This window comes from Sciurus vulgaris (genome assembly GCF_902686455.1).
Source record: "Sciurus vulgaris genome assembly, chromosome: 5".
Classification (NCBI taxonomy): domain Eukaryota; kingdom Metazoa; phylum Chordata; class Mammalia; order Rodentia; family Sciuridae; genus Sciurus; species Sciurus vulgaris.
Window position 1 is genome coordinate 39,709,555 of NC_136465.1, and position 27,712 is coordinate 39,737,266.

The 27,712-nt window shown below is 37.1% G+C and overlaps 2 long non-coding RNA genes across 3 annotated transcripts in view; both read left to right on the plus strand.

The window, feature by feature from the left end:
• LOC306662540 overlaps positions 1–16,874 on the plus strand; it is a 124,067-nt gene extending 107,193 nt beyond the window's left edge. Inside the window, exon 3 of one of the 2 annotated variants that reach the window (XR_013764144.1) lies at positions 16,607–16,874. This is a non-coding gene — a long non-coding RNA (uncharacterized lncRNA). Of the gene's footprint in view, positions 1–2,049; positions 2,284–16,606 lie in introns of those variants that run through there. The other variant, XR_013764145.1, reaches the window with a different exon arrangement.
• Positions 16,875–21,048: 4,174 nt separating this feature from the next.
• On the plus strand, positions 21,049–23,899 carry LOC306663035. Its single transcript, XR_013764333.1, has 3 exons — positions 21,049–21,465; positions 22,690–22,790; positions 23,754–23,899. It is a non-coding gene; the product is annotated as an uncharacterized lncRNA (long non-coding RNA).
• The last annotated feature ends 3,813 nt before the right edge of the window (positions 23,900–27,712 follow it).

Consider the following 27,712-nt stretch of genomic DNA (forward strand, 5'->3'; position numbering starts at 1 on the left):
TATTTTAAAAACCCCAAACAAAAATTAAGCTGTTGATGCGTGCAAGCATGTCTAAGTCAGACATAGCTCTCTTTTCAAATGGGAAGGTGTTTTCAGAAGGGTGGGTGTGTGTATTGGGGATAGTAAGGTGAACTCTTAATTTGTTGTTTTGAAATCAAGGTCAATGTTTGTTGATGATAAGATTCATGTGAATCAGATGGAGAGAAGATGTAAAGAATGTAGTGGCTTAACTGTACTTCTGTTCTTTTTTTTTTTTTTTTCTTTTTTAACATCTGCATTCTTCAAAGCAAACTATCAAGCTCTATTTAGGATTTGTGGAAAACCATTCCAGAAAATGAGCATTCCTTGAATATTTCTTCCTCTTTGCTTCCATTACAATAAATTAGAATTACCAATGCTGTCCTGCAAGGATGACCGCATCGACAGCAGTGATGTTAGCTTAAACTAATAAGGCAGACAGGGCCCCTAGACAACAGGTCCCTTAGACCTCAAACTATGCTCACTGTGTTCAATTCAACACCTGCCACTGTTTCTAAGTGTGTATTGTCATGCCTCTGATTACTCCTTCCTTTGAGCTCCCATATCAATTTGTACCTAACTGTATTGTAGAATTTATCGAATTGCTTTATAACTAGCTGTTTGTGTGTTTTCAAGGCATATAATTTTTGATGACAAGGAATATTATTTCAGTAATTATTTTTTTGTTTCCAGTGACTAGAATAGTGCTGAGTACATAGTAGGAATTCAATAAATTTCTGTTGAATGAAGGAAAGCTCTCCAGGCCATGGCAATCACTAGCAGACAAAGACTCTGAGAGGGTATAATCAGACTAACAACCCATCTTTTGGAAAATGGTGAAAACATTTCAACCATAGTGGAGTACGGCAACCAACATTCTTTGATAAAGAAGATTTTAATTCATTAGTGTGATATATAGGTATTTGTTAAATCCAGAATTTAGCTCCCTTTTCCACATAGATGAGCTATTACCACAGAGTGTATGCCTGGATGTGGTGGCCTGGTTCACTCTGGGTTGATATCAGATAGTTTTTCCTCCATTGTATCCCTTCCTGCCTGTTCTCTGGGGTGCCTATCATAGGTGTGGGGTGCAGGGTTGCACATCTATGGAGCACCTCCAATTTGAGCACAGATCACCATCCCTACTGATTGCTGTAGTCTGTTCAACAAGCCCTTGGTAGTATCTTTCTTTATCTCTGTTCCCTCCCCGATCTTTAAGAAATGTAGCTCTTTGGGTGTGGCATTGCTTCTTGGAGATATGACTCAGAGTATGACAGGGTTGCTGGTTGCTACTGCTGGCAAACTGGCCACCCAGGGAGAGTCTACGGCTTATTGAGTGGGCCCAGATTCTGCTCTGCTGAGTCAAGTCGGTCTAGGCAAGCAAATAGAAGGCATAGGTGTCATGGAAGCTGTGGGGGCCACCTGTGTCTCCTTAGGACAGAGTCACTTATTTTCCCAGCTTCTAGAAGGCCATGTTGGCAACCAGAGTGTTGGCCAGGTTCTTAGGCAATTGCTTCACAATTCAACTCTTCTAGCCATCCAAATCCACTTCTTTCAGTTCTCCATGGGAATTGAAGGAACCTCTCATTAAAACTCCTGCATACAAATCTCCATCTCAGAACTGTTTTCAAGAAGCCCACTTGGGGGCTGGGTTTATAGCTCAGTGGTAGAGGGCTTGCCTAGCACATGTGAGCCACTGGATTTGCTCTTTGGCGCCACATAAAAATAAGTAAATAAAATAAAGGTATTGTGTCCATCTACAACTAAAAGTATTTAAAAAAAGAAGAAGATCACTGTCCTGGGGAATGGGGATTGTCAACTTGATTGGATTGAGAGATGCCTAGAATTAAGAGACTTCAGGGCATGTTTATGAGGGTGTTCCCAGAGATCACAGGCATGTAGGACAGAAAACTGAGTGCGGAGTTCCTCCCTGAATATGTGTGGCACAGTCCAGTAGGTTGGGGACCCAGATGGAACAAAAGGTGGAAGAAGGAGGAAGCCAGGACTTATGGAAGCTTGATTTTTCTTCAGGGGGTGTGTCTGTTGCTGCTGCATCACCCAAGGACACTGGATTCCAGCTCCTTCACTCTTCCAATGTGGACTCTGAATAGTGATATTCCATGGAGTTCCCAGGCCTTCAGTCTCAGACTAGGGCTACAAAATTGGTCCCTATTGTTCTGAGGTTCCAACTTCTTGGATTGAGCAGCTACTGGTTCCTCCAGCTCTCTGGTGTGCAGATGGCCATTGTGGGACTATCCAGTGTCTGATGGGGTAAGCCAATCTAATAATTCTCCTTTTATAAGCATTATATACACGTCTTATTAGTTCTGTTCCTCTAGAAAACTCTGACTTAAGAAAGTAGCAAAAACTCTAACCCACTTGAATACCTAAACTTAATAAGGGAAGAAGGGAGGGAGGAAGGGAATGAGGTTGATAATCTCCACACTCATGGCAGCTCTTTGTGCAGGCGCGTGTTTTGTCTGGGGGTACCGAATCTTCTAGCCTTGGATGGAGGACTCTGACATCAGCCACGCCACGGCTTAAGTCCTACTCTCTGGTAGGCTAAAGTCATTTATTCATGGCTGTAGAGAACTTTCCTTAACAAAGGCCCATAAAGCCTTCATGGAAACCCAGATCTTCCAAAATTACAGAAATTTCAGCTCTTCAGAAATAAGTAAGAAAAGAAAATTAAACTTTTTAACTTCAGGAAAACTTAGTATTCAAATTCTTATCTTTAATTAGAAGATCAATGATACTAAGTCCCTTAAATAAGGTATCATGATTTTTTAAGAATCACTGTCTGATTTTTAATATCTTATCAGTCACCTCAAGTAACTCATGTGAGTTGAAGACAGAAGGCTGATGCAAAGTTTACATCTTAATGACTAAGTACATAAGAGCACATAGGGCTTTATAAATTAAGAGATTATAACCTCTGCTTAAATATAGTATTGAATTTCCATGTCTGCAAGTTCAACCAACCACTGATAAAAACATTTTAAAAAATTGTATCCATACTGAATATACATTTTTTTTCTTGTTATGATTCCCTAAACGATAATCATAAAAATTATTTATATAATATTTACATTGTATTAGGTATCATAAATAATATAGAAATTATTTGAAGTATCTAGGAGGATATGCATAAGTTATATATGAATTCTACATCATTTTATACAAGCGAACATAGATTTTGATACTGAGGGATGTCTATACTACTTATCAATGACTTTATGAAACGGGTATACCTAACAATCCCTCTTCAAATTAGTTAAGTTTAGGCAGATTTTATTATAAAAAACTTTTCATTCAGATAATCCAAAATCTTCTTTAGTGGTTGCTGCTCATTTCTCCTTTATTGCTGTTCCCATTCTTTACATGAACTTTCTTCCAGCTCATTGCACATTTTCTCTAATCAATAATTATGAAGAGGAGTAAAATATTCACTGAATTAACCAAACTCCAAAGAAGATAATTTCATTCCTCTTCAATGGGTTATCTTGATCTAGAGATAAAAAGTTTTATGATTAAAGTTATAAAGATTGCCTTAGTCTATTCAAGCTGGTGTAACAAAATACCACAGCTTGGGTAAGATACAAATAATTTAAGTCTATTACTTAGCCAAAATCATGTTTAGATGCTGGAACATCCAAGATCAAGGGACTGACAGATTCAGTGTCTGGTGGGGCCTACTCTCTGCTTCCAAGGTGGTGCCTGACTGTCGCTGGCTCTTTGCGGTACAAAATCCGTGGATATTTGTCACCGCTTGCAGCAACAACTTGCACGGGTCTTATGGGTGGTGGACTGGAAACTGAGCTACTTCTATCTTTCTCTTTAGTGCACTGCTTTCTTGCTTGTTTGTTTATAGAGGATAGAGGAAATGAGGTTTACTTGCTTTGAGAGGAGAGAGAGAGAGAGAGAGAGAGAGAGAGAGACTTTGCTTTCAGAGATATCTATGTCTTCTTAGTTTTCTGCTGCTTTTTACTGGTGCGTCCTGCATCCTGTGAACTAAGGGTGCATCTACCTAAGGTGCTTTGGTGATGCATCTCAGTTCTCTGCTCTGCGATCTGCCTTACGCCACTTTCTGCTAGCTGCTGTGTTGTTCCCTCTAGCTGCTGCCGCACCTCTTCTGCTGCTGTGTCTTTGTCTCGCTCTGCCTACGCTTATATCACCTCCAGGAGGCGGAGAGCAGGGCCACGCCTCTTACGCAAAGATTAGGCCAGACGCTAGATGTCTGAGCAGGCACAATTAGGAGTGCTCCAGAACACATGTGCATACGTTGTGTGCGCGGACGATAAATCACCTGAGTGTGCTTATGTCAATTAACCTCCTCGCTGCCGATGTGGTCAACATGGCACAGCCCCCAACACCTGACCTGGTGGAGATAGAATTTGTGTTCTCACATGCTGGAAGGCAAAAGGGACCAACCCATTTCCTTGAGCCTTCTAAAAGGGCACTAATCCCATTCATGAGTGTAGCGCTCTTCTGGTCTAATTATCTCCTGTTATGGTTTGGATCTGGAATGTTTCCCAAAGGCTCATGTATTGAAGACTTGGTCCCCAGTGGAGCAATGTTCAGGGAATGGGGCTTTGGGGAAGTGATTGCATCTTAAAGGCTCTAACATGGTCAATGGATTAACCCCTTCATGGAGTAATAGCTGATTGGACTATTGGGAGGTGGTGGAAACTTTAAAAGGTGAGACTAGTTGAAGGGAGTGGGTCCTTGGGGGCATGCTGTTGAGGACTATATCTCGTCCCTGGTCTCCTCTCTCTCTCTCTCTCTCTCTCTCTCTCTCCTTCCTGGTTGTCATAAGGTGAGCTGCCTCCTCTAGCACATGCTACTGCTGTCGTGAAGCTCTGCCTCCCCTCAAGTCAGAAGCAATGAAGCCAGCCAACCATGAACTGAACCCTCCAAAACTGTGAGGCAAAGTAAATCTTTTCTCCTGTAAGTTGTTTTTCCTAACTACTTTGTCACAGTGATAGAAAACCTCTAAAAGTCCCCACCTCTTGATATCATCAACTTGGTATCAAGTTTACCTTCCAACATGATGTTTTGAAAGAGCACATGTATTCAAATCAGAGCAAACACCAGCAATTGGTTTCCCCATACTCAGAAGGTTGTGTTGCTTTTAAAGCCATTAGAGCTATCTGTGCAAGTTTATACCCACACCTTCCTCAGAACTCCAGAATGTCCTTTGTGATATCTTAAGACTTTCCCAGGCACATAGTTCCTGTGCTCCTGCAAAAGTCCTAGGGTGGCCAAGTCCAATGCCCATCATCATGGCCTCTTGTCTCCAGTGTCCTGATAATTAACAAAGCCCCTTGGATTCCAAGTGAGCTGATGGCAGCACAGCTTTCTCTTTCCTTTTGGGTGCGAGTTGATTCTGGTCATAGTCATCTCCCTTTTTCTTCAGGACCACATTCCCATTCTACTTGAAAAAGGTGTGTCTGGGTTGCTTCCTGCCTTAGAATGTTTGACAGCCTCTCCAACCACCATTCAGGACCATTCCTAACTAATGCATATCTTACGTTCCCAGCATGCACCTTTCTTTTTTAAAGGTAACATATATGACATATAAGGAAGTAAAGTAAAGCGATACGCATGCTGATACCTTTCAGAAGAGGTGGAGCATAGGGAGGAGATAAAGCTTAAATATTTATCTTAGATGGAACTTGACTTTGCTGGTTTCAGACCTTTATTTATTTATTAGTTTCTACCTACTTGGTCATGGGTAAGGGAAAATGAAGGGAGGAGATGGTAGCCAAGAGAATAAAGAGAATGATTCTTGCATAGCCTCCTACTCTGGAGCATTGCGGCCTCATTTTGGGCTGAGCTGGGAAGTATCTCTTCACTCACACACCCAGGCTTCCCTGGGCTGTTCTCAGCTCTGACACTTGAATCAGATATGGATGGAGTAAGCTTTTTCTCTTGCTGCGAATGGACATTTAGAAGGTTAGTTAGTCCCAACTGCACCCTTCCAACCTCCCTTTTCATTTTATTGCATTAAAAATCACAAACTTAAGTAATGAGAAGTAATTATTTTTGGGTGGGAGACAGTTCTTTCCACAAAGGTCTGTTCGTGCCCATTACCCACTGAAAGGAGGACAATCTCAGCTAATGATCATGTTTAATTACAAAAAGAAGGAATGATGTTTAGCTTCTCATGACAATGGGCAATTTGAGTAATTAAAATTATTTAGAAAAGCATTCGTTGGTTTAAATAAAAATATGTCCCAAAGCTTATTTATATTTTATATATATTCAAATAACATTTTTTGTCACTTGGTCTTCTTTCTCATTTCAAACCACTTGTGAGCCGACTTCTCCTTTTGTGCTGGAGGATGTTCTTTATCCTGGAATAATAATTGAGACTACTCCATAAATATCGATCTTATGGGACTAGCTAACTACAATTCTTTCAGTGTCCTAACAGGGGAAAAGGATAGTAGAATTCTAGGGAAAACCATTCCTGGCTTTAACAGCATCATGTTTAGCAGTTTTATTATTGTTGAAATTCTCCAAATTAAAATGCAATAGCTTAACTTTTTGGCTGGGTTTGCTTGCTTAACCTTAATAAAATATAAGGCTCTGTTTCATTAATCAGAAACATACTAGACACAGTGCATGAATTTTATCTTCCACTTTGTCCTTTGTATTTCAGAATGGTAGTAATAATAAAAATTTCTTGGGGCTGGCAGGCCAGACAGTCCTGCTTCCATTGCTTCTATCAGGTTCCTTTGTAAAATGGATTTCTCAGACAGGCAAATGCCTTAAGGAACAAAAATTCCTATAATCCTCTTCTCTGGAAATCTTTAAAAATAGAATAAACTTTCATTTGTCTGGGTGTGGTTTAAGCACAGTTCTTCTTTGGCAGAAGTATGGTTTAACTGACCTATCGATGTTGCTTTAAGCTGCACAATCACTTAAATGGAGGAATTTCCCCTTAATCTGTGCCAGATTTAATTTATCACAACAATGCATGTTTTTATGGATGTAGTAAAAGAAAAATCAGGTGCAATCTTCTTTTCCATGGCAAAGTAATAAAATGGTTTACTCTCAAATTTGAGAAAATAAAATTAAATCAGGAACAGATATGATGTTTTCCCCTTTCTCAAATTTCTACCACAGATAGTGAAATGTGATGAACGGCATGCTGTGTAAAACAGTATCTTTTCAAACAATTGGACTAAATCAGCAAAACCGAACCATATGCCTCATCAAGACCACCTTCATGTTCCTTCTGTGAGTCTGAAGCAGAACATCTGGACAGATGGAGAGCACTGGCCATATTGGTGTGCTGATGGGCATGGACAAGATGGGCGGAGGAAAGGGAGGGGGAGAATGATTGTACAGATATGGTTGCAACTGTGTCAGCATAGGCTGTAATGCATACATCATTTGGTCCTCTTTCCTACTTGCCTTGGGAGGCCATAAATTCCCTGCTGTTCAATCACCCTTGCTTGGAGTGATTATATTATGAAAGTTTTCAATTTCTACAGAAATGCCAAAGAAAATAAAAAGTGTTATCATTTTAGCACATGGATCCTTAAGATGCATGTGTGTCCCTACATGTCCACGTGTGCGCCTCTCTCTGTGAGGCATGACAATGGGCCAGGTTTACATATTGCAGCTGTTAGTCAAATTCACAATCATAGTTACTGAGCCATTTCCCAATTCTTTTTATTTTTCAGGAGAGACTCCAAAGTTGTTTGTTTTTAACAGTTAAGATTTATTGAAGTATTTATGTATCCAAAAATACACCCATTGTATGCATTCGAATCAAATCAATGTCTTTTAGTGAATTTACAGAATTGTGTAGTGATCACTATAATCCAGTTTTAGAATGTTTTCGTCATTCCAACGAGTTCTCTGTGCCCACTTTTGGTCAGTCCCTTCTTCTATGCTTTTTCTGAAAATTTCATGTAAATCAAGTCATGAAAAAGTAATCTTTTTTGAAACCACCTTTGGATCCAAAAAAATATCACTTTGCATGATATTTTAACTGTCTTATAGCATATATCAGTCTTTTGTACATTTTTATTGCTGAACAATATGAGCAATATTATATGAGTACACTGTAGTTTTCAAAAGAATTCTTCAGTTGACAGACATTTGGCTTGTTTCCAACTTTTGGCATTAGAATATGCAACTGCGGAGATTCACATGTAAGTGTTTAGGTAAACATAGGTTCTCTTTTGGGTAGAAAAGTAAGTATGGAATTTCTGAGTCATATGCTAACTTTATGTTTAACTTAAGAAAAAACAGAAATTATTTCCAAAATGACTATAACATTTTGCATTTCCTTCAGAAATGTGTGAAGGTTCCAACTTCTCCATATTCTTGCCAACATTTAATATGGCCTAGATTTTGCTTATTGTAATCTAAGAGGGCATGAAATTGTATTTTACTGTAAATTTAGATATTAAGTTTATTATGCTTGTTAACCATTCCTACAAATTGTTTACTAATTTTTAAAGTGGGTTGTTTGTTTTTATAATTGAATTGTAGAAGTTCTTGACATATTCTGGATATAAGTCCTTTTAGAGATACATATCTGAAACTATTTTCTGTCAGTCCTATTTGTCTTTTAACTTTAAAGTTATCTCTTGAAAAACAAAATTTTAAATTTTGATGAAGTCTTATTTATTCATTTTTCTTTTATAGATCATGACTCCATGTCTCATCTGGCAGTAAACTTTAGTTTCTAAGGACTGGAAAGTAAAGTGGTTCCTTATCATTTTCCTTAGGACCACAAAACTTTAAGGAAACCAAAAGCATCAAAAAAAAAAAAAAAAAAAAAAAAAATCCTCAGAAAACCAATTAGGAATGCCCAATTCCACCATTTACCTTTGAAGATTGAAAATCTTAGGTAGTTTGGTAGTTCATATAGAGCAAGTATGAAGGTTGTTCCTGAGAGCAATCCTTAAGGGATACGACTCCTTGCATGATTTAGTCACTAGGGTGTCTTGATGTTAGGATATGCTAATCATACATAAATCAACCACATCAACTTATTTTTTTTCTGAAAAGAAAAAGAATATAAGCTGCTACTAGGTTTGTTGTTAGAGACAAAACATTTATTTCCAAATTCATTATAGCCATAGTTAATTAATTATTTTTTTCTCATTGGGATGTGGGTTGCTCCCTGCTGATATTGCTATTATGAAAACACTTAAAATATTTAGCAAATGTGTGGACCTGAAAGAAGATAGAAAGGAGGAGGTTGAAAAGCTCAGGCACAGCCCTGGAAGTAGAGTTGAACTACTTTGAGAGGTACAGCTTTGGTGAACAAGTTTATTACACAAGACCAGTATTTATGAATTAAATGTATTCTGAGTTGACCAGAAAAACCTATCAACTTTTACGTATATATTGAAAAAAAATAACTGACCAGAAAGTTTTTATAAATGGAATCTATTTTTATGATGGGGTTAATATGAGTTTGTTTATTTTAGAATATATAGATAAAAATCTGGACTTATATGAAAACTATGACAGACTTCTTAGCTAAACTAACAAATTAATTCAATTCCCTGTATACAATAGAACAAGTCTCCCTGTTTTTTTCCTGATCTGACAAGCTTATTCATCGAAATGATTATTTTGTTGCATTATGTTGGGATGGTAGATATGAAATTGGACCCACCAAATTTAAGTTATTGCCAGTCCATATCACTTTATGTACTGAATGAGAGGCTCATTTCTTAGTGATGGTTATCATGACTGCCATTATATAAAGAAACTTCTGTGAAAATGAAAGCTTTTCTTTGGTTGGAGTTAAGCATAGTTGTTACCTTCCAGTATGGTGATTTAAGCGAGTCACCTGTGGGCAGCAGGTTTTGTTAAATTTGTGCATGAAGCAAGAAAGATGATGCCTGACAAGGATGAGTTGCTTCGTTAATTAAATTAGCAGTGGAAATTTTACTAGCTTTAATTAGTGTAAAATAAGCCACAGAAATAAAGATAATGATTAAAGCATGGTAATCTGATTAGAATCACAATGTGCATTGTTATAGGCTACTGGATACTAGAAAATCACCAGACTATGACTGGAAAGATACAGGGACCTGTTTTAGAGAAGAAGATGGCTGATAAAGGCATACACACCTGGAGCTGCTATTGGATTGTCAGTTTGGGGAGATTCTGCTTGAGAAATCATTAAAATTATGGATCATTGGTGAATTGAGAAGAGCCATTTTCCAAAGAGGAAGGTGTTAAAAACAATGGCTACTCATCATAAAGGGAGCTAAACCTGATTCTATGCTTTCACAAGTGGAACAAGATTTTAGCTAGTAGGACCCTGCCTCGCCAAGTTTCAAACTTACAGATAGCCTGCAAAGTAAGATTGTAAAATGCCTGAACTTTCCTCCTCCCAACCCACACAATTAATTAGTGTCTATTTGAGACATTCAGGCAAAGGATATGCTAATATGTGTTGAGAGAAATCCTATTTTATCAAATTCAATGCAGTACGATTCACATCCCTGAATTATCATGTAAACCTTCTTCAATGCATGATTCCTTGGTCTCACTAGAATTACTTTTAGGTCAAGATGTAGATAGATGGAAACAGTCTATTGTTTTTCCATTAGTTCTCCTGCCTTCCCCATTTCCTGGTTTGTAAAATTTTCAATCACCTCAAAGCCTGAATGGTATAACAGGCCATCTGTCTCTGTCATTTTCTATGTGTATACAGAACATCATTTATGAGGATTTAGTAATATTTGGATAATCAGAAACCAACAGAAAACATCACAAAACTTCTCTCTTAAACCAAATCATAACCAAAGCTTTTAGGAGACACTCAATTATAAATTAAATAAAATTGTTGGAGCCTATACTGACTTAGGCTTCCAACACTTGGCACTGGCTATTTAAAATTTTTATCCCTTCGGCATGGACTTATTGTAAAAATGGATTTTCCTTCACTTTTGCAAATGCCAAGACATAAGAAGAAATTCACTTTAAGTGACCAGTATTATGATGGAAGTTATGGCTGTTTCAAATCAAATCATTAAAATAAATAGACATTTTATTGTCGATTTGATGGCATAGATTTCAGCCACAATTGTGTCACCCTGCCTATTGAAATGATTTAGTTCAAAATAAAGCATTATTCACTATAGATTTTTCATTAAAAATACCAAGAGAGCAGAGTTTTCTCTTGGGCTTAAAGCTAGAACACAAAAAGATGAAGTGAACAATTGCTGAAATTGGATGGAATTTATTCATTCAACCCTTTATATGCATCTAATTCCTTAATTATAAATCACAACATGTAACTTATGGCCATCACAAAACATTATGTGAAGTTCAATTTCAGTTAACTGCCATGTGTACAGTAACAGAAATATGTTTGTGTGTGTATTTACTTTTATATTTAGTATATACTTACATGTATATATGTTTCAGGCAATAAATAGTGATTGAGATCATCAGAAGATCATCATTCTGTCTTGTGTGTTTGGTATCATTTTCAAGGAGTGATCTGCTCCAGTTGAATAGGTAGGCTAATTGGTTTTCTTAGATTTTTAAGAGACATTGATCATGTGTGATCAATACAGAGACTTAAAGAAGCCAACAATAACTTGGCAGAACATTGAACCTCATAGTCTGTTCTTTCTTCCTCCCTTCCTCCTCTTCTCCTCAGTCCAAAGAACCTGGGTGGGCGAGTAAGACAGGCACCTGGAAATGGGGAAGGTTCAGTTGCTTGAGCAGGTGGAGATGGCATCTGTGTCAACTGGGTGGGGTGTCATATCCTGTTCAGGATGAGTGGGGATTGTGCACAAGGAGGGTCACGTGGGATGCTAATGGAGGTCCACAGCTAATGGAGGTAAGGTGGGTGAAGAGATCCTCCTTAAAAGAGGGCAGAGGCTTTGCTGGCCAAGTGACAGGTGTGGAAGGATGACTGGCAGAGGAGGAGAAAGCCCACCTGTGGAGAAGGGATGATGGGGGCCTGGCCCCCAGTAGTTTTACCTTCAATGGGTGCAAAGAGCATGTGTATGATGTAGCAAGGAGCCCTGAAGCCCAAGAGCGACAGAAGGGTGGCCGTGTGAGGGCTACTGGCGATCCGACTCCCCATGGATCATGAACCTGAGAACTGGGTGAGGGAGCATCCCTGCAGGAGATAGCTAATGGCAGCAGCATGGATACTGGAACCCAAGTGATGTGAGGTCAGCATTTGTACAGGGAGTATGGTAGATCAGTTGGGAGGAAGAATTGGTGGGGAATTGATACTCCTTGGGGGACAGATTGAGTAAATAAGTGTAGTGAAGAAAAAGAAGTCAGAATTTTCACTGTTAGAAATAGGGAAGAGGTGAAACTGCAATGAACCCTGCCGTGTTAGATTGGAATTGTGGGTATTGCTATACACTCAAGGTTTTCAATATGTAGATATAAATAGAGCTATACATATGTAAATAAATATTACTAGGGATGCATGTATGGACATTTATACGTGTAAGCATGTGCATGCACACACATGCATGTATTCACTAGCTCTGTCATGGAAGGGCCTGAGCGCAATGATCCTCTAGCACCACTGACTTCATCTTGAATCCAGATATTGGTATCTGAAATCCATTTTCCAGCAAAAGAACTAGGAGTCCTAGGAGAAATGGCTATTCCAGGGATGGATCAGAAACATAAATAAGAGACATCTCATTTTGCGAACAAGAAAGTTCTCAAAGAAATGAGTACATTTCAAAAGGACACAGAAGTCAGGTAGCTGAATCAGGGACAATTTTAGCATCAAGACAAATGACAGTAAACCTCTTCTTTATGGTAGGGTAGCAACTGATTAATGTATAAGGAATAAGAGAATAATTTATTAGCTATTCTAACAATAACTGAGATTAGAAACGCCAAGGGATGCTAAACTGGAGTAGGAAGTTTGATGACGAATGACATATTGTCTTCAAATACCCCCCTAAAGGGATAGAGAGTAAACTTACATTGAAGAAAACTGATGAACACTGACTTAATCAAGTGATTAAGGTAACCAGTTGAAATTTTATGCCTATCAGGGTGCCATATGAACAAGCATCTATCTGCCCAAAGTAAGTAACATGAATGCATTCCTGAGGAGACAGCGGACAAAGCCAGAGTGAAGGACACTCTTCTGAGTGACTGGCCTGTCATCTTCAAAAGTGTCAGTGTCACGAAAGCCAAAGAAACCCCGAGGAATGGTTGGAGACTAAAGGCCATCAGAGATCAGTTGGGATCCTAGATTGATGTTTTGGCTAAAATGTATGTTTGTTACTGTGTGGTGACACTTGAACGTCGTGTGTGTGGATTAGAGGATAGGAATGTATTAATACCAAGTTCTTCATATTTTGGTTATCATATTGAGGCTTTGGAGGAAAAGATATTGCTTATAGGAAATACATTCTAAAATATTTGGGAGATAATGGAGCAGCAAGACAGCAAAAACAGCCAAACTTTGGAAAAACTTAAAATCATTTCAAAAAAGAAAAAAACATCAAGCATCTGAAAAATCTGGGTTTTTTTGTAATGCTGGTTCTGCTTTGAGCTGGCTATTTGAGAGAAGAAAAACCACTTCATCTCTTTATTTCTCTATTTCTTTTTCTCTTAATGAGGTAGTTGGACTAAATTACCTTATATCCCTTTGTAGATCTAATGGCATGGGCTTCTCAGATGTCAATCAAAACCTTGTACTTAGGGGTTAGGCAAGAATGGGGTAAGTGGTAAAAGCTTTCTGGAAGAGGAAATCTTGTGGTCGCATTTTATGAGAACTGAGACTCCTGCAGTGCCAGGCAAGGGACAAGGGAGCGCAAGAAACAAAAATGAACTGGAGAAAGAACCAAAGAACTGGAGAAAGTTACACAACAGCAGGAGACGGGAGGATTGTTATTTTTCTTTGGGTGGTTTCTTGGTTCAGCAAGAGACCTCTCCCCCTCCCACCCCTTTTCCTTCTGTCTTCTTTCCTTCCCTCCCTCCCCACTTCCCTCTTTTTATTTTGCCAATATTTCTTGAGCATCTCTCACGTTCCAGGCACTTGGTGAAACACCGGGCAGTGGTGCTTGCAATCACAGTCTAATAGGAAAGACAACTACTCACAAAGACAAGAAGCTGCTTAAACTGCTTTGCACTTCAACGATTTGATATTCTGCCTCTGACACTCTGAGGGTGACAATTCACTTAGCCTCTTGGTCAAAAGTGTGCTCCTCCCAACACCAGCCCATTCCTTCCCCCTTATGTGATTCTTTTTAGACAGGTGACATGTGCCCTTATTTTCATTGAGAGTTGTAAATTTTATCTGTGAAAGGAAGTGCCTTAGTCAAGTGAGCATTGCTCGAGAGACTTTATCTGATGACTGGGGATAACATGGAATTCATCTCTGATTTTTTTCTTTAAGTCTCAAAGAAATCCTGCTTTGCCTTTCCTATCATGAGGGAAAGCTACAATTTAGCAATTTATATATGAAGTGGATAATTTTATAAAGTAAAATTAGAAAATACAATACAAACTGGGTTCTTCTTAAGGGTATAAATTATCTTTTTAAGCTGGTAAAATGATAACGTGTATTTATATAATATTGTTATTCTAACCTCAGGGATTTTGTATAGCCAGTGAAAATCACTAAGGCAGCCTTAAAAATTCTAAATCTTTTAAAATCCTTAAAATCCATGTTATTTTCTTTATGGGTAGCTTTGGAAGAGACATGGAAGATTATAGGGCTTGAATAAAATACGATTTTTTTTATGAATTTCCAAATAAATTTTTGTGTAATGTCCATCCTTGTTCATCATTAAGCCTACATGAAAAGGACTGAAGCAGTCATTAAGCAGTGGCTCAAAGACTCTCTGTTTAAAGTCGTCACTACTGTTCCAACCAATAATGTGTCTATTGTCTTGGAAAATGCTAATTGTTAAATTGATTATGATATTCATGTTCCAACAGTCCAGTTAAACACTGCACAATGTACCATGTGGTGATGGAAAATAGCTTGTTGTTTGATGCACTGTGATAGCACATCCACATCTATCTCAATTATGAAAGGTTGTTTCAGTGCATGGTTGTTTTTCTAAATATGAATAGATCCGACCACAGAAGGGCAGCGTAAGATTTTATATTATGCTTATTCTTTTCATTATCAAAGTCGCCCAGATAGATGCTGAGCAAGGAAATTATATTGCACATGCTCAACACAGTTCTGAGATTCTGTGGGTGACTGAGAAAGCCCGTGTAGTGTATTGGAGAGCAAGCAGCTCTGGGAGTTTCTGCTTTGGTGCTCCATGGCTTCTTTGGGGGTGTCACCTGAGAAGTAAGGATTTGAACAAAACAAAGAAGTTGCTGAGTCCCAGCTTTTTGGAAGTTGGAGTACCCCATGTCAAATTTTGTGGTTGGAACTTCAGTTAATAACAGGAAAGACTCACCAATATCCTCTCACTAGTCTCTCATTAAATAGTTACCAAGGCCCTTTGACAACTTGTGTGATCAGGAGTTGATGATCTAGCCTAATACTGGAAGACAGACTTGTGACAAAATTACTAAAGAAAACCTATCGTAATGCTATAATAGAATAAAATGTAATGCTAGATCCTAGAGTTGATGTTGAGTCAGGGAAAATACTGCTACAAAGAACATTGGAAAATTGTACTGATGTTAAATTTACTGACTGTGATAATTGTACCATGGTTATTTAGGCGATTACCCTCCATCCTAGGGGACATGCTGAGGTTTGGGGGTCGTGATCGCCGCAACTCATTCTCAAATGGTTCAGAAAACAAAAGGATGTGTGATGTGTGTGTGTGTATGTGTGTGTGTGTGTGTGTGTGTGTGTGTGTGTGTATGTGAACAAGAGAGAAAGAGAAAGCAAATATAACAAAAAGTTTACAACTGGTGAAAGTAGTAAATGGGTATTCCTTTATGGTTTTTATGAGTTTTTTGAAGGTTTGAAACTTTTCAAATTAAAATAGGAACAAAATTGTTAAGTGGGATAGCAGTGTGTATGCAGTGCAACAGAAGTGGAAAATAATTATGTTTGAGATAATTATAATAGCTAGTCTAGTGAAACATAGTGTTAAATTATTTAATTTTACAAGTTTGAGGCCCAGAAGACAAAAGGTATTATTCATGAGAGCCCAAGATTTCTGAAAAGTGGCACTAATCACACATTTTCACAGGACAAGATAAGAGGTAATTTAGATCAGGCACAGTTTATTAACCTTTCTCAACCCCCAGGAGAGAAACAGGATAATTTTGAGGCACAGTGTGGTTATATAACTCACCTAGAGTCACACAGCAAGTAGCAGGGTCGAAAGGTCAAAAATCACAGTGCCGTTTGGTCTCTGCTGAAGTGCTCTTGTTCTTCCTCCAATAATCTTGTGTTGAATTGAGTTTAGATGTTTCATTTGAGACTTGTTTTTTTTTCCCATCTACTTTTTCAAGTTTTATTTAAAGCATCCAAAGGAATCCAATTATGGTTAGATGATTATTAGTGAAATAGCCAAATTGACACTTTGCTGATCTGATTACTTCCGTAGCCTTCACTATTCTGATTTTTCCTTCATCATGATCATAAATGACTATAAATGCTTTGTCTGGTCATTGATTTTTGAAGACTTTCAGTGCAATTGCCTCTACTATGCTGCAACTTGGATTGTTGAAAAGAGGATACATTTTAATGCACATCAAATGTATGCATATCTCGTGAAACAAGAAATATTCAATTCATGATGAGGAGGAAGACTGAGAATAAGAAGTGAAAAGGGTGGTATTGAACAAACCTGCTCCAAGTCCTCATCCAAGCTGTTCATCTCAGGAACAGTGTCACCAGATGATACCAGATCCACTTGAGGTATGGCAGAACTCACTGCTCATTTTCACTTTAGGAGAATATAAGTATTTGAGAAGATAGTCAAAAGTAAAATCATGGATATTTTCTGTTAAGTCTCATAAGGAAGACAAGGGGCAGCCACTTAGATGAAGATGTATCTGGTAGAAAACTGCAAACACTAAAGTGCCTTTAGAAAAATTCTCCTTAAGATTATTAGAAAAAGAAAAGATGATGGACGAGGAGAGAGGTGAGACTTTAAACTGAAAGTAGTGGTAATCATCTGCCTTCTGCAATTTGGGGTAAAGCAGTCTTGCATTTTATTCCGCCGATGTTTGTTTCTTTTCACTGTGAAGATTCAACCTTCAAAGCAGAACCTGACAGGTTGTGCTCTGTTAATCTAGCCTTCTGGGAAACTGTCTTCAGTTGAATAATAGCAGTGAATCTCTGAGCTCACGCCTGCTCTCTGTGCTCATTCATCTCAACCAAGCAGCAGCAGAGACCTTAAATGAGCCATACAGAAGAACCTTTCACGAATAACTTAAACTTGGAGTGGTTTTGAATAATGTTGTCTTTAGTTTTTATTTTTAGGCTTTATTATGTTCATCATGAAGTTTAATGAAAAGTATTTTGAGAAGAGGAATTAAATTGTGAAAAATCTCCAGAATCTAAATTATTTAAATGGCAATCCAAAGAATTTCTTTTCAGAAGTATTACTGCTTCATTTGTGCCAGATGAGAGGAATAATTGTGTACCATTCCAATCAAAAATTTTGAGCATATCAGTGTGTTGAAAAGTCATGCAGCTAACTATTTATAATTTTATATTTAATATGTTGCTTTGGATATTCTCCTGTGATAAATATAGGTCATAGCACATGAATTAACTCTTGGATGTATGGAAGCTATCACTTTTAATAAAATGATTACATTAGTTTCTAATTCTTTTATGCATAGAAATATTGTGTCTCCTTAGTTGTGAGATTTGCTATGGATGGCATAGACAAATCCTGGTGATGAGGTTTACCTGTGGAAGACTGGCCGCGTGTGGGGAAATGTGGTGTTTAATAGAGCAGTGTCCAGGGAGCAAAGGTAACCCTGGGGACAATGACGTGTGATAAGGTTGCTCTCCTAGAGGTTTACTCTGTTGAATAGGACATATAGTCATTAGGGATAAAGATGCACTTGGTGGATGGTATCATTTACATTTCAGGGAAATAAAGGAAGTTCTGTTTTTAAGGACCTTGCAGTTTGGGGCTGGAAAGCTGGTAAATTCTTAATGACTCTGAGGTCCATCCAAATAGGCCAAATTTTAGGGCAGGACTCCAGCCGCATTGGCAGGATAGTAGATTCTCTCAGGAATAAAAGGAAAAGGCCAATTCTTAGGATGAAGAGCAATGTGAGTAGGCTTTATTGTAAGCCTAGGTAGACACTGGATTTTATATTCTGGATTTGAGCATGAAGAATAAATCTTATTCTCTTCTGTTGGTAGTCTTAGGGTTCACTTTCAGTTAAGATTAATTCAGGTGTTTGGTTAGAGTAAATTTTCAGATAAATAATCATTGGTACTGGGCAGAGCATCAAGAAGTAAGACCTGATGTTTAATAGGCTACTATTTCTACGCCAGCTTCCAAATCCTAGTACTGCATTGGTATAGCATTGATGCTCAGAGTAGGTATTAATTTGACAGTTGTGATTCATGCAATGTGAGCCCCTAAGAATACCTGAGTTAATATTGCAAATTGATGTCCAAAATTTCAATCTTGACCTGTTGAGTATGGCTTTAGGATATATTTAGACTAAAGACCTTGTTTCTTCTTCTACTTTTGAAAGTGGTCTTTAAAAATATTTCCTTTTAGTACTCCACTGACTACACTTAAATAGTAACATTCACCTTCTTTAAAACTGAAGTAAACCCTATACTCATTGCTCTACACCTGTCCTTTGACTAACAAGAACAGTAAAGTTCACCATATTGAAAAATTCTCCTAACTGAGGCTGTGTTCCTGATGAGTTCAGAGTCAAGACACTGCTCTCATGATTAAACATGAAATATTTTTCACATACACAAATGATATGACTGAAGTTCTGGGAAGAAGTACCCCTTGACCACTAATAGGCAAGTTTCTTCCATCATTCACATCCACTCAACTCATCTTATGGCTGCTGCATGTACTTACTTGCAGCTAGTGGTGAATTTTGCAATTAGGAGATAGCAAGTTTCTTTCCACTTGCCCACTTGTGACAAACCACAATTCAGTGTAATCAAGCACATATATTTTCTTTTGAATTTCATTTTGTGTGTGTGTGTGTGGGGGGGGGGAACTTTGTGAACCAGAGTTTTCTTTATAAAATTTTTACTTTCAGAAAATTTCCTAGTAATTACTAAGTTCAACCATTGTCCACCCCCACACCCATGAACTGTTTGAAACCATGACTCAGAGATCTGAAATAATATCACCTGAGATCAGTTGCAATTACATGAATCCTAAAGTACTATTTTTCAAACTATTTTTCATAGAATATCTGTATTTTATATACCTACTACTGATTTGCAAGCGACTGAAAAAAATGCTTGTTTGACTTTCTTTTTAACCACTTTCTCTAACCATTAGATTTGTTTGATGGACACTTTTCCTGTTTTGGACAATGTACTACTGTACAATTAAATCCACCGTCAATTACAAAACAGTGATGAAGATATCTGAATACTGTCAAGAAGGTAAGTTTTTCTGAAATTAAATACTCAAATGACAAATTTAAAAATATTAACCAAATTTCCAGATGTTTCCTAAATCTGCACATCTGTAGCATTTGGTGCAGAAATTCTCAGATAAAGTGCCTGAAAGGTTTAACCATCATCTGAAGGTAGCTTCCAACAAGAAGCTTCCTAAAGCCTTTCCTATGTTATTTTATATAAAAAATTAAAAGCCTAATGATGCTGTCCAGAAATACTGATTTAATTGTTCTTATTAAGTTAAATTTATTAAAATGGATCTTTCTTACTGCCTCATCTCTTACAATGCAATCATATTTACATTTGTACAAGCATAGTATTCTCAAAGGTGTCTTCCGATTTACATCATTGATTGCTTAACACAACCATTAAGTCCATTATTAATTTAATACCAGCAAACAGAAGATGAATAATTACTAAACACTATCAATTAATATGTACCTAAGACCACAAAGTTATCAATTTATATTATCTCTGCTTATCTGTCCATTTCCTGTGTAGGTCCCTATTATATTAGCATACTCAAATACCTGAAAATTCAGATTAACTTTATTTAAAATCATATTTTGTAGGACCCCACAGCCAGAAACTGACCCTGTGTAGGCATCTTTCTGAGAGGAATGTTAAAATTTTCATAATTGTCATTTGTGGGGAGTTCAAGTTTATTGCTTTAAAAATACCTAAAGGAATTTCTTGCCTTAGGGTTTTATAAGTTATTCATATTTTAGAAAAGGTAGTTGAAAATAATTGAAGTGGGCTGGGGAGATAGCTCAGCTGGTAGAGTGCTTGCCTCGTAAGCACGAGGCCCTGAGTTCAATCTCCAGTACCGCAAAAAAAAAAAAAAGAAAATATACTATGCATCCTAAAAAAGTTTAACTTATTAAATAGTTAACTCACTGATATAAAATTCATTAGTTTCAAAATATTACAAATATGATTAGTTTGACTACATGTATATGTAGCCATTTGTTTGCATTTACATACTCCTGTTCATGTATTCAATACATGTTTGTTGAACACTTACTTGACTCCAGGCACCTTGTTAGGACAGGAAATGTAATAGAATGCAAACAAGCATGGTGCCTGCCCTTATAGGTTCCATTTAGCATGAGCAACACTGCTAACTCCTGCTTCAGCTCCCTTGGCAGGCATCACTCATCAACAAAGACATTCTCACCTCGGAGCTTGGATCTCCTCAACTTTGTCCTCCTTATCAGCTACTGTGAATGAATCAGAACTGGCATGGGAATTCAAAGTAATTTGTCATCCTTGGTGTATTTGAATGCATAGATAGCATGCTATTAAATTGGATATTTCAACTGAGATACCCAAGTACAGTTGATAACAAGAATCAAAGTAAATTTCCACGTAGACTTCTACATTAAGTCAACTTTGAATTTTTACGTGGGAATTGGCTGTATGATTTTTTTTTTTTTTATCTCTTTCCAGAAGTCCTGTGCCAAGACAAAAATAAGTAAATAAATAAGGAGCGAGATTGGCGAAGTGTTTTGTGAGAATAATTTCTTTGTAGAGATACCATTAAGAACCAGACTCTCTTCAAGGAGTCATCCTCTCTTCACCCAAGGCTACTGAGGGGGACTTTCATGGGAGACTTGGCAAGTTTGCAATTAAAGGGACACAGGGCCCTGGTGTCACAATCAGACTTGAGAAAACCGAAGTGGCCTGTGTGCAAGAGAACTGTGTATCTGGGGGAAGAACTGAATTTCTACCAATGTTAGCTGATGAGGGTGTGAATACTGGGGTCAGAGATAATTGTTTTCAAATGAATCTTTCCAGGAGGTTTTCTTTCCACGTGAGAGGATCCCAGTGAAAGCAGCTGAAAAGGATCAGCAGCATAGAAACAGAGATTGTAAACTATTGTCAAGAAGAACCACTGCCCAGGGGCAGGTGTGAGTATATGTATGATTACATGAATGGTGTGAATCTGCATCGTGCACAACCATAGAAATGAAAAGTTGTACCCCATTTGTGTACAAGGAATCAAAATGCAGTCTGTAAAAATAAAAAAGATTTTAATTAAAAAAAAAAAAAAAAAAAGAATTGACAAGACCCAGAGCAAGAAACAAAGAACTTGCAGAAGCACCTGCACAGGGAAGTAAGCTTTGAAACATCTGCAAGGCCTAGGAAGCACAGCATCTGCCTATAACAGTGGTGGTCATGTGAGAGGTACAAATATTCTTGTCACTGATACCAGCCTTTCCCAACCCCAGCTGATGGAGGCAGGAAGGAACTCTTTCCTTCCATGGCAGCCTATCGACTTCAGCTGAGGGGAGAAATTTGGACTTAACTTTAAATCAAGTTAAGACATTAAAATATTACCTGAAAGTGGACATTTTATGCTATTTGAGATCATATTTGTTACTGGAAGAATTACAGGCCTTTTTGCTATCTGAAAGTGACCCCAAAAGTTGTAGGAATTGCACTGTCACTCAAAAGTAGGGGATGGATCAAAAGTATTGAATGGGCTTAATGGGACATTGGGAGGAATACAGCAGCCTCTATCATTTGTTCATTGTATGGTAATATGTATTTATTGGGCACCAACTCTGTGCCAGTGTCATTCCAGGTACTGGATATATGTGGATGAGAGAAAAGCATTTTAAGCAACCCCTGATTCACCAAGGGGTATAGTTACGGACTATGTTCAGTGTCCTAGAGATGATGCGTACATGGGTGGATAGATAATAATGAGTGACTTGGACATTCTATTCATTTTGCATAATTTCTCCAAAGGTTCTATGAAATCCTAAGCTTGTTAACTAGGGGAAATATTGTGATTTTGGTCCTCTTTGTTGACTTGACCATATATGAGTTGATTCTTTTTTCTGTGTCCTATACCAGTTTACATTTAAATTGCTAGATTGATATATCATGGTTGCTAAGTTACTTATAGAACTTTTATTTCCTGTCTGAAAAGTTCAGTGTTTAAGTACTGATTTTCTTCCACTATGTGTATAGCTCAAAGTATAGTTTTACTAATTTGCATTTAAATTGTTTTTTTTTTTTCAATTTGATGGGTTTCTCCTTAAGATTATTGCATAAACTGAGCTATTAAAAATAAAATGAGGGACCCTTACATTAAAGAGTCATTTTCCTTCTCTTTCATATTCAAGACCATTGAGAAGAAACCTGGATTCTGGTGACAATTGTTTTGTTGGTTCTCCAGGAATGAATGAGAAGGACTTGTATCATAGGCAGCAACATAAGACTTTGGGTAGGTGATTTATTTGGCCACTTCCCTAGCCCTGCTCTGCCTCCCCTAATATACTCAGAACAGCCTGCCTTGTAGGTCAGAATGGGAAAAAAAATCACTTGGACTTAAGACGCGAAAAGAAAAATGTTCATGTTGAATGCTCTATTGCTACATAAAAGTTCTTAATTTGACTGTGTAGCTGTCTTGTCTGAAAAAAATTTACCATTTACTTCTTTAATCTTCATCCATGTGTGGTAGGATAGATTCCAAACTAATGGAATTCAAATTTTAGAAATGAATTATTTTGTAATTTTCATTTAGCAGAAGAAAAATAGACATCTTTTATTAAAGCATTAAGATACCTATTAATCAGAATTTAAAATAATACATATACAAAACATAAAATTTTAAATTCTACCGCTAGATTTTTACTTGTTAAAAACTCTCTGCTAAAAAAGATAATGCCTTTTTTCTATTCATCACATTACAACTGCTTTGGTTTCAGTTTTCAGTTTCATTACAACTGATTCAGTTTCAATCCATGAGCTCAAAATATTATATTGGTGTCTTCTAAACTGTCTCTTCAAATGTATTTTAAGTTTTAGAACTTGTGCACACAGGAAGAGTCTTTCAATTGTTAGCGCAGTTTAGCCACTATTAAAAGCCAATTTGGTTGAACAGTATTTATTATATTTTAGACAGCTTCTACTTAAAATATTGATATATCACTTCTAACCATCAATTTAAGTTGTTCAACAAATATATTATTGTTTTTTCCCTAGGAGCCAGTCATAGTACTAGTTTCTATGTCAGCTCAAATACAGTATTCCCTCTCAGGATCTTGTCTAATATGCTGTGAGAGAAGAGATTTGTAAATTTACAATTTACATTTTTATAATGCATAGTATGTCAATGTGTAATTTCAGTACGATGTGTAAGAACTGTGGTACAGATTTATGCCAAGTGTTACCTATTTTTTTGTAGATTCAAATCTGCCACATTTCTATGAGTAACAGAGTGAGCACTTTGACATGAAACAAGAAGTTATAAGAAAAGTTTATACATGCAAATAACAGCAGGGTACCAGAAGGGTTGTAAGTGCTGACGTTGTATGTGTGAATGGGGAAGTATGCCTGTTAATCCTCAAGAATTATGTGTTAATAAATAATATATATTAAAACGCTGATTAAAATTGTCTGATTAATCCAACTATAAATGCCCTAGAGGCATTAAATTGAACTTTCAAAGAATTATTATCTACTTGAATCTTTTTAATTTCTCTAATGCTTGTAATATATTATTTACCAGTAGTTAGTTTTTTTTAAAAAATCATGTGTAATATTATTTGCACATTAAAAAATGTATGTATGTAGCTAGAACTAAATGAATACAATAATAAATCTTTTTCCCAACAATCTGTCCTACCTTCTTAACCTTTCTTTGTAGTTCAGTGGTTATGCACAAGTAAATCTCAAGAGACGCTGTCATAGTGCAGGACCTGAATTCAAGCATTTATCCATACAAGATTCTCTTTGCTTGTCACTTATAGCTGGAATTTCTGAGATTCATATACATCGAAAACATATTTCAGGAGAAGAGAGAGGATGTCAGTCTGCTCCAATAAAAGATACTTAGGTAGTGAACGAAACCCACACTCAAAGCTTGAACATTCAGAAAAATAGAAACATATTTGTGATAAGGCCAGAAGATTTAAGGACAAAAAAACTATCCCCAGAACTCAGCTTCATCCCAACATCTACATTTTATAAAAGATGGTAATCATGTTATCAGTTTAGTGAATAAAATTAAGAAGTTTCTGGATTGGATGGACCCATAGCCATTGAAACTGATGTCACCCACAGATGTTAAAAGACCGAGATGAATTTCTAGCCACAGAGACTAAGTAAGATGGAAGTGTGCAGCTTGGGTGAGCATTTCAACTTAAATGAGATGTGGCCCCTCTGCTACACGTTGTCTACCTTTGTTTCTCTCACCTTCTGCTTTCCCTCCTTTCCCCTGCCCTCAAAATTTGATACAATCAGGGAATCTGAAAGAAAATTGTGCTTGTGGAGTGTGGAGGGGACCCCAACAGAGAAGGAGGTATGAGACTAGAACCCCAACATAAACTCAGAAGGAGGAATGACCCTATTATTATTCAAAGTTGTACTTGAGTTCTGTTTTCTTTTCTTTTTAGGCTCTTTGTGGGAATTTTCCTGTTTGACTATAATTTGGTCCTTTGAACTATTAAGGCAAATTTTTTGAGGGATGGCCTATGTGCCATTTTAATTTTAATATTTTAGCTTTTGTACTTGTGTGGAGATTTCTGGTTGACTATCTGTGGATTTCTGTCACTGTCACTCTCCCAGTGGCAGAGGAAAATATGATGGCACTTTTGTCCTGACCTGCCTGCATCCTTTCCTTCTGAGGTATTTCCTAATACAGCTCATTACTCTAAGACTTGGATACACATTAGTGAGTGGCTTCTAAAAGTTTTTAGACCAAAAAAATTGGTCATATGAATTCAATACCTCTTCTCATCTGACTCTCAAATATCTTCTTGTAGTCTCTTGTTAACAATCAATTATTCTGTGCAATATTTAGGCAAAGGACCAAGAGATGGGAAGGTGAAATTGACTATAGAGATCAACCATAACTGTAGATCTTAGCATGTTTGGAAGCTGGATGTTACAGGCAAATTCTACAGGTTGAATTCTGTTAGACGCAATCAAATATCTTACAAATAATAGCCCACCCCTCAAAACAGACCAGCTTTACATCAAAAAGAGGCTAATTTTTGTGAAGATACAGTTGTCTCTAATTTCAGAGAATTTGGACCAAGAATGTATTATGTATATGCACAATCTCATCTGAACAATGTTCTAAGTGAGACTTTGCAGAAGTATATTTTTGAGTATGTAAATATTATGAGGTTTTGGTAAGAGAGAAACTATTCATTTTCCATACCTATTTAGATTACTCTTTAAAATAAAAAACATCTTTGAAGTCTTCTGAATATATGTCAGATAAAAAAATCTAAATTATTTTGTAGCCTGCTTGGAATTTTCCTGCCTTTAAAACACCACTGATCAGTTCATAAGAGTTCATTTTTGTTGCCATGCTTGTTACTCTGTGATGCAAATATCGAGCTTTAGGAATTGGCACCAGTGGGTATCCCAGTATTAACGCCACCTTCCATCTCTGCTTAGTTTACATGCTTAATTATTCCTGTTTCATTTCCTTCCAGATTTTCGGAGGGTTTCTCTTATTTTGAAATTACATGACTTTTGAAATAGAACCTAATTCTCCCCTCCTTATAGAAGTTCCTCCTCAGAAGAGATGAATCAGCTCAATATTAAAGCCAAGACAAGGAAAAGCGGTGCCGGATGGGGAGGGTCAGGCTGTAACTTTGGAAGGATGTTCCGCCACTCACTGTGCGGCTTATGGGAATGTGCTCCATCTTTCTTTGCTTCATTTCACTTGTCAGTTAAAAAGGGCATAATATTTTTATCCCCGGTGTCTTGTAAGTCATTTATTTTTCGATTTCCATGTAATGAACTCTGCTCATATTGAAGGAAGTCTGCATTATTAACAAATGATACGTTCACGATGAAAAACTCCCTTCCCATGCAGAAAGCCCAGGAGACAGTTCCACCTCCCATCATGTAAATTCACATCTTCCTGAATGGATGAGCTGGCTCTGTTGCCTAAAGGTCAGCATGCAATGGATTTGCTGACTCAGCCTGAATTGATAATGTCTAAGAGTTTCAGCCTACCTATTTAAAGCACCTGCTCTTAAGTTTCTAGTAGAAATGACACCTGGGAAATTTTAGGGAAGAACAAAATATAATTTTTGCTGAGAACCAAACGTTTTATCCGTAAGATATATCTTCTAGGACATCTTTATTCAGTAAACTGTATCAAAGAAGCAAGAGCTCAGATACTTCTCGCTCAGATACTTCTCGCCTGCCTCGCCAGTGTTCTTACAGCCAAGTCAAGAGATGGGCCTTTCTTCTGTAGCTGTTCCTTCATATAGGAGGTGGGGATACACAAGAATCCCTTGTAATTTTTAAAAATTATTTGGCCATTTTTCTTCTTTCTCTTATTTTCCACTTACTGTGTCCAATCTAAGAGATCAGACAACACTAAAAAATAAAGATGTTAAAGATAACTCAGTCCATCCCAATCATACTCATCGATTAGAACATTTTTAGGAGGCAAACACATTTTTAGTCCTTATTTTGATGAAGACTAAAACCAGATTTGGGAACTATTCTACTTACAGTTGTAAATTTTCTTCATATTCTCACTAGCCTACTTTCTTTATGAGCATACTATGCCTCTTGCTTAGTTCCATGACTTAAAATTTACTTACTACCTCCCAGATAAAGCCAAACACTGAATTAAATATTTCACAAGGATTATTTCAGGGAATATGCTCAATAACCCTAAGAGTTGGTCACTGTCATTATCCTCATTTGATAGGTGAGAAGTGGTAGCTGAAAAATATTCCCAAGGTCCCAACAGTGGTAATTGGTAACAATATGATTAGAACCTGGCTTTGAATAACCTTGAGACTGTTCTCCATGACTTTGGAGAACAAAATCTATCTGCTAAGTAAAAGGATTTAGTATTTGTTAAATATCTTTCATGTAAATATATGATTTCATTCTTTATGGTTGAGTAGTACTCCATTGTATATATAGATTAAATTTCTTATATTTTTTAATACATGATTTTCTTCTCCATTTTCTCTGTTTTCTGTTTCTGGATTGCCTTTTTTAAAGATTAACTCTTTGATTTCCTAGAATATTCTTCCTTCAATATTTTTATTATTTTCTATTTTATAACATTTTGTAGCTAATCTTTTCTTTATGCTTCAAGTTCTTTTTTAACTTAATATTTATATATCGATTTAAAAATAATATTCCTTGATCTCTAATTAT